This window comes from Lissotriton helveticus, chromosome 2_1 (assembly GCF_964261635.1).
Source record: "Lissotriton helveticus chromosome 2_1, aLisHel1.1, whole genome shotgun sequence".
Classification (NCBI taxonomy): domain Eukaryota; kingdom Metazoa; phylum Chordata; class Amphibia; order Caudata; family Salamandridae; genus Lissotriton; species Lissotriton helveticus.
Window position 1 is genome coordinate 1,843,284,849 of NC_136059.1, and position 7,968 is coordinate 1,843,292,816.

Sequence of the window (7,968 nt, forward strand, 5' to 3'; positions counted from 1 at the left end):
TATTTTTCATTACACTCAGGGTTACTGTCTATATGTTGCTGGGTTAGAATGAGATATTTTAGGTAGAGATGCGCATCTTTTTTCCATTTCAGATTCTTTACTTACACACACACATACACCTTTTCAGCACCAATGTGGCGCCCCAGGCGTTTCTTTATTTCTATTTTTGCATTTTGTATTATGCATCGCGTTCCCCCGGTTTCTTTGTAGTCCGTCATTTATGTTTATTATTCATAGCGCGTCATTTAATGGCGCTGCGTCGCGTCAAGCAAATCAGGTCGAATGGTGGTAGTAGTCCGGTTTGAGAGAGGCGCATTGTTAAAATGCACAGGTATTTCTTGTATTTCTTGTATTTGGTTTCTTTTCAGAGACAGGGTGCATTACGTTATTGCTTGCCAAATCATTTCAAACTGGCCGTTTCCTCTTGTTTCAGATAGTTGTTCGAAGAAACACACCGAGAATAGGTCGCCGGTTACTTGTTGACGTTCGAGGTCATGGCAGAGTAGTATCACGGCATGGGGTCCGGAAAGTGAAGAGAGGGTTTTAAAAGTGAGTTGAAATAGCGTGAAGCGGAGTTTCATGAAACTAACAGATACTTGTTCGTTTCAATAATGCTTTATTGTGTTCCTTTCAGGTTGGTTACACGCGTTCCTAAAGAATCACTGTCACCACACCCCGGTTCACCGAATTCTTGATACTGCAGTTCAGTTTCTCGTGAGTGTGTTTATTTAGGATACACAGTTATACGTTCATTATCAGTATTTTTACTAGTTTTCGAGGGGGTGCACTCACCTGTTTCTTCTTGTTTATTATTTTTTCAGCACATTGCAAACGCGGTCTAGACCTATCACGTTTTCACAGACCATCTTTCTGAATCTCTTGATTTTGGCATCACTTTAGGCCAAATAAGTGAGTTATTTTATATCTCAAGGTCATACAGTTAACCTTTTGTGCCTGGATGTTTGGATATATTGCTAATATGGCATTATGCATATTTTTATTTTCCTTCATGTATGTTCATAACCAGGTTTCTTAGAGTTTCTTGGAAAATGTATTTGTTTTCACTTTTTACTATGTATGTTTTCACATGTATAAGATCTAGTTGTGGCATACTGCATAACTGCATGATGTTAGACGAGTATATGTCTCTACAAAAAGATTTATGTGTTTTCTTTTTAGGTTTTGCCCCCGACGAAGGGCCGGGAGGCCCGAAATGCATTGGGCATGAAAATTTATGGCCACAAATTGTAAGATAAAAGCCACATAGATGTGATCAAAAACATCAAATTTCATTGAATTTTCTCACAATTTATATGAGAGTAGCATATGTAATTGTGATTATGTATTGTTAATACAACTTGATGTGATTGAAATCACAGCTGGTGTCGTTTTCATTTAATTTTTGAATTTTTCATGTAAAATGTACAACATGACTATTTAGACCCAAAAGGGAGTAGCTACAGTGCGCAGAGAGCAAGCCGTTCAGCTTGATCCTTTCATGTTTAGTTTTTTGGCGCAGCATGGGCATTGCGTCCTCCTCTGCAGCACGCTTAGAGAACAGGACAAATTAGCAATCTATTTTTGATCAAACTGGAGTGCCTCTCCCATTACTAATTTTCATCTATAATTGATACCACAAAACTTTCTTCCACCTCGACATCAGAAAATGTAGTTATACTTTCTTCAGACATGGATGCAACTGCACCTCTATTTTGTGGAAAAGGCCGTTTATCCCTACACATGTTGCTAAAATGTCCAATCCTATTACAATTTTTACACTCTTTTTTCAATGCTGGACACCCTGGAAAAGAAGCATAGTGTGATCTATTACCACATCTGAAACACATGGATTGAAAATGTGATCGTTGTTGTTGAAAATATCTTGGACTATTAAAGTTTGGTTTTGATGTATGACCTTGTAACACTTTCTTTCCATCAAACTTGTTTTTTACTAAACACACTTCCTCTCATTCAACTTTTTTTATGGAATCTTTCCTGACAGTGTCCATCCACAAGTCTGATTGTTCTTGAGCTTTGGCAGTGGCAATAGTCTCACTTAAATTGGGATTACCCATAACCCATAACTTATCTTGAATCTTTTTGCATTTTACATGGACGATGATCTGGTCTCTTATCATTTCGTCAGAAATAGTTCCAAAATTACAGTGGATGATTCATCGTCTTTTTGTTTTCTTGTATAAAATTTGAAGCGATTTAACGCAATGCTAATATTGGGTTTGAATCTTTTTTCTAGTCTTGCTAACGCTTCTGAATAAACATTTAGGGAGTCGCCACTACCACCAGTTGGTGTGTCAATTTGAGGCAAAGACCTGAAGATGACTTGCCCTTCGGATCCCAAACAATGAAGTAAAATGCTTTTCTTCCTTTCGGAACCCATCCTTTCTCCATCAATTGCTTTCATGTATGTGAGGAATTCTTCCTTCCACTTAGACCAAGGCATAGGAGGTTCGCCTTTGAGTTGAAGAAATTTGGCTGGCGGGTCGAATTGCATTGTGGTTTGTAAGATTCAATACTGAAAAATGAGTAAACACTGAATTGTCTTGTAAATGTAGTTGAATAGTCAGCTTGTGAATAATTGAGATAATTTAAGCTGAATTGAACATATGGTTGAATATTATTTGTAAAACGAGAATTGGTGTAATTTTAAAATTGTAGTAATCACTTGATGTTAATACACATTTTGAAGCAAGATATTAACTTATCCGTTAATTGTGGCTCACAATCGTGAAAAAATGAAAGTTTCCGCACTTACAGATCTGATCCGGTTTCACCGTGAAGCTCCGTCGTGTGGGTTGTCAAGGAAACCGAAAACAATGCGTGCGTGTGACGTAGAACGCAGCGCGTGCGCGCGGCTGGTTCGTCAGAACGTCTTGCGATAGAAGGACAACAACTCGGGTAAAATTTCTTTTCTGTTCAAAATTAATTTAAAAGGTCACCAAATATCACAGTAACATGCGGTTTTCACTATATTGACACTCACAGTCCTAGAAGATTAAGCAGCTTGTTTTAAAAAGCGGGTTCCAAAAAGAAAATTGATCGACAAATTTAGCCTTAAAAAATTTGCCGCCGCGGGTGCAATCAGGGCACAGAGACAAAGGAAACAGCCGCTGGTACTATCAAAGGTACTTTAAATAATTTGAATCAACATACCAGTAATACTTGAAAGCGTCTTCCAATGTAATTTCTTCTTTAAATACCACTCTTTCTTCGTGCTGTAAAGTGGTTCAAATCGTCGCCAAGTTTGTTAAGTATTTCCACTGATATCATGTGATTTTCAAGTAAGGTTTATTTCAGCACGAAGACATAGGTCTACATAATACAAAGTCCAAGTCTTAACTGCCTATTGTAACATAATACCCAACTTAACCACATACTCTGGAATCTAGAACCCGTTTAAGTAATAACATGTCTCATGCACTGGCTCACGCAGGAGCTCATGCAGGTGCATGCGACAGGTCAGACCCTTAAAGGAAAACATACATAAATAAGAGAGAATGTAACAATATAACATCATGATAAGATGGCCACCATTTCTTATTTTTATTCACTGTGGTTTTCACCAGCCACGGCCCGTGGAGGGAGTTGCGTTGGGGCAGAGAGGCGGGGCGGGGGCTGCTCAAAACCAGCATATGGATAATTGGAGGTAAGTAAGCAATTTAATTAATATAACGAATTTCGTACCCCGCGCTGCATCGCATTTTGCAAATCAGTCTGACCCTGTGCCTCAGAGGAGGCTTGTTTCCGGTCGAGGGAAGGCATGGCTTGGCAGTTCCGGCTGGACTGTTCCCATGAGGCACAGGGTCAGACTGATTTGCATATGGCCATGTCTGAACTGGGGTCGTAGAGTGGGCTAAAGAACAGTGATGGATTAAACCCAGATCTGTTGACTGGGTGTGAGTGTTTGATTGGTTCGGATGCTCCGTCCATCACCACCCCCGTTTGTACAGTTTTAAAATAGGAGCATATACTACCATTAACTTCAAATGTGTGCACCACTTGTCATATTCTTTTCCATATAGTCAAGAAACCAAGGTGAGGGTCGATAAAGTTACAGATCCCTTATTTCACAGGTAGATGATTCTAATTCCGTGAAGCATTAAAATTGAGTGAAACTGACTAATCCTGCATGGATCATATAACAAGGAGAGATACTGTCTATGTAATATACCTTGTAGTAGAGTCATGATAAAACATTTTTTTATATATATACGTATAAAGACATTTTACAATACAATAGATAAAAACATGTAATGATAAAAATAGATATATACTTTCCTAATTATTCTAATATTCTATCAATCCATCTTGAATGCAAGTGTAGATAGCACCCATTGTTTTTTATCTATCTCGCTCATAATGTTTTACTCTAATCCAGGATTCTCATTCTAGAAAATCTACGGAAGATAATCAGGGTACAAATAGATGAAGAATTATTGCTCCTCTATAGTGATGGTGCATTCTGAATAAAGTGCCACGTGCTGTCATTTAAAGTGACATGTGCTCATGGGAGTTTATTCTTTATTAAAAGGCATTTTTCATTAAAGTGTTGCATGCTTGTGTCAAACCGTGACATGTACAAGACCTACGACTGATGTTTCATAATTAAAGTGTCACATGCTATTTTCTAAAGTGACATGTGCCCTAACTGATCTATACTTCTGATAAAAAATAATAATGACTATTGGCAATAACCTCTCCGTTAGCAACCATAATCTTGCTGGTCCACTCTCTGCCCTTAAAAATCCCTTAGGGCCCTATTGCCCATGTTAGATATAAAGTGCAAAAATTAAGTGCTTGTACTTAGTGCTACCTGCTGTGATCAATTATTTCCTTCACCATAGTCAAACAATCAACCATGAAAAGAGAAAACATCAATAATATAAACACATGTTCTCTTGAGTGCTACTCAGTTGTAAATAAATATATTTTAAACCAATCCATAGTTATATCATTTCTGTATCCACACTTATCACTGAGGTTAATTTCAAACACTTGGGGGGTTATTAGCATGGCGGGCGGACAAATCCTTTCAGGGATTTGGACTGCCTACCATTGGTGTGAGGGCTCCATTGCAGACATTAGGATGCGCCCGCCACACTGGCGGGTGCATCCTGCATTTCTGACATTGCGACAGGCGGTGCTCTCAGCACCGCCCGCCGCAATGCCAGGAAGGTATGTTGTGCAATTCCATGCACAATGTGGCAGGCACCGCGGGGCTTATTACGGGCCCCAATGCCAAAAACGGAATGCCTTTCCATGGCGGAAAGGATCAACCCCGCATTTATGCTAATATGGATGGCGCTGTCTCCCAGACACAGCCACCATGTTAGCTGCTTTTCCACCCGGTCAACTCTGCGACTCTGGACCCCGGCGGACGTTTTTTCCGTCCGCCGAGGTCCCCCCGCCATGGTAATGTGGTGAGGGGAAATGCAGAGTGGGTGGTGTTTTTAAGCGGGCAGATCACCACCGCTATACGGGTGGTGGCGATCCGCCCGCTAACCTTATGGACCCCTTAGGTTCTTTTGGAAACCATAATGCTATCATCACCAATATGTAATATATACATCTGTTTATAAATGCACAAAAAGTTCTGCATCCTTGTTGTGGCCCCATGGTGTTTCTGTTCCTATCATTAGGATCAATCTAGATTCTTGTTTGCGCAGTTCATTTTCACAGTTACCACCCCTTGGATGGGGTTTGATATGTTTCATACCACAATAAGAGAAAGTTGACAGTGATCAATTATGCATTTGATCAAAGTGGCAAGCCATTGGCTAGGACTTGTCCCCATTTCTTATGGCTCTCATGTGCTGTAAGATTCAGAGTTTCAATTTGTTCTTAGTATTTATTTATTTATTTAAGGATTTGTAAAGCGCCTGGTGACCCGAAGGCATCCCCGCGCTGTGAGAGCTTGAAATGGCCAGGAGGGGAGAAACAAGACTTATTTAGGGAAAAGCAGAGTTTTAAGCTGCTTGCGGAAGCGCAGGTAGCAGGGTTCCAACCGCACCCTGCGGGGAAGCGAATTCCAGCGAGTGGCTGCTTTTACGGAGAAGCGACGGCCTCCAGTACGTACCCTCCTAAACTTGGGGACATTTGCCAGCCGCTCATTGTCCGAGCGCAGAGATCTCGAGGCTTTATATGGGGTAACCATATCTCCTAAGATCGAAGGGCCTTGTCCATTGAGGAGCTTGTGAACGATGCACATTGCCTTAAACTCGATCCTCTCTCGCACTGGCAGCCAGTGGAGAGTCTTAAGCGCTGGTCTGGCAGAGGTTCTGGAGGGAAGACCCATCAGCATCCGGGCAGCCGCATTTTGGGTTCGTTGTAGCTTGCCCAGAGTAGCTTCAGGTGCTCCTAAATAGACAGCATTGCTGTAGTCCAATCGTGCAAGGACCAGTCCTTGAACCAGGAGTTTCCTAGATTGAGGGGGAAGGAGAGGAAGGATCTTGCGGACTGACCGCATAAGTCCAAAGCAGGTTCCAGCTGTTTTAGTAGCCTGGGTTTTCATTGACAAGTCCGGTTCGAGCCAGACCCCCAGACTCTTAATTTCTTTCTTGGGGGCGGGCACCTCACCCATAGTATCGGGCCAAATAGATGATGGAATTGCTGACCACTTCTTGCCCATCAGCATAACTTCCGTTTTGGACCCATTGAGTTTGAGTGAGGACTCGCACATCCAGAGATTGATTTTCTGGAGGCAGTGCAAGAGATTATCTGGGCATTGGTCGAGATGTGAGAGAGAGACGATCAATTGCGTGTCGTCCGCATAACTCACAATCTTGATGCCGAAGGGGGCAACTACATCCTCCAGGGGGGCCATATAGGCGTTAAAAAGAGTGGGACTAAGTGAGGAACCCTGGGGGACCCCACTTGTCAAAGGAAAAGAGTCAGAACGGGAGTTGCCATCCCAGACCTGGAACGAACGGCCCGTCAGGAATGACTCTATCCAGGCCAACGCAGTGCCCCTGAGTCCTGCTCTGGCCAGCCAGTGAAGCAGGACACGGTGATTCACCGTGTCAAAGGCTGCACTAAGGTCCAGGAGGATCACTGCCACTGACCCCCCTGAATCCAAAATGCACCTTGCCTCCTCGATGACGGCGAGGAGGGCAATGTCCGTGCCTTGGCCAGGGCGAAACCCCGTTTGGGAACGTCGCAGCAATTTTGCTGATGCCCGGAAGGAGCGAGATCGGCCTGTAGTTGGCCAGATCAGCGGGGTCCAATTGGGATTTTTTGAGGAGGGCTTTAACTACTGCCCCCTTCCAGCTAGGAGGGACGGAGCCTTGGGACAGTGAGGCATTGATTAACTCCAGAACTGGAGGAACAATCGCAGAGGCAACTGCTTTCAAAAACCTCATGGGAGCAGGGTCACGGGGAGAGCCACTTTTCATCTTGGCCACAGTCTTTTCAACTTCGTCCGATGAGACCGCCCTAAAGGCATTAAGCTGCGGGCGAGGGTCGCCTACTGGACAAGTGTCAGGCATCACTTTGTCCCAGCAGGGTAGCTGGCTAGGCTGCGGAAGTGAAGCTAAGATGTGGGAGATTTCGGAGTCGAAGTATTTTGCAAGCTCATTACTCCTGTCCGGTAGGGCCCTGGTCAGTGGAGGGGGTTGTGGTACCTTTAGGAGTTCTTTGACGATGAGATAGGATTCTCTCGCGGAGTTTGTGGCCTTTTTTATCCTATTATCAAAGTAAGAGGCCTTAGAGAGTTTCAAAGCAGTTTTGTATGCTCTCACAGTCCTCCGGTAGGAATCTTTACTAGAGTGGAGCCAGTCCTTCCTCCACAGTCGCTCCGCTTTTTTACATTCCTTGCGGAGGGCTCTGAGTTCCAGGCTAAACCAGGGGGCCGAGCCTGTCTTTCCGCTCTTGTCTTCGCAGGTTTTTATAGGTATAATAGAGTCGAGTGAGTCGGAAATCCACTTCCTGAAATTGCTATCAGCTACGACAGGG

The 7,968-nt window shown here is 43.0% G+C and overlaps 1 long non-coding RNA gene across 1 annotated transcript; it reads left to right on the plus strand.

The window, feature by feature from the left end:
• The first annotated feature begins 234 nt into the window (after window positions 1-234).
• Window positions 235-1,619, plus strand: LOC144819951 (uncharacterized). The gene is made up of 4 exons (XR_013607637.1): window positions 235-331; window positions 434-549; window positions 635-714; window positions 822-1,619. It is a non-coding gene; the product is annotated as an uncharacterized LOC144819951 (long non-coding RNA).
• Window positions 1,620-7,968: the final 6,349 nt, after the last annotated feature.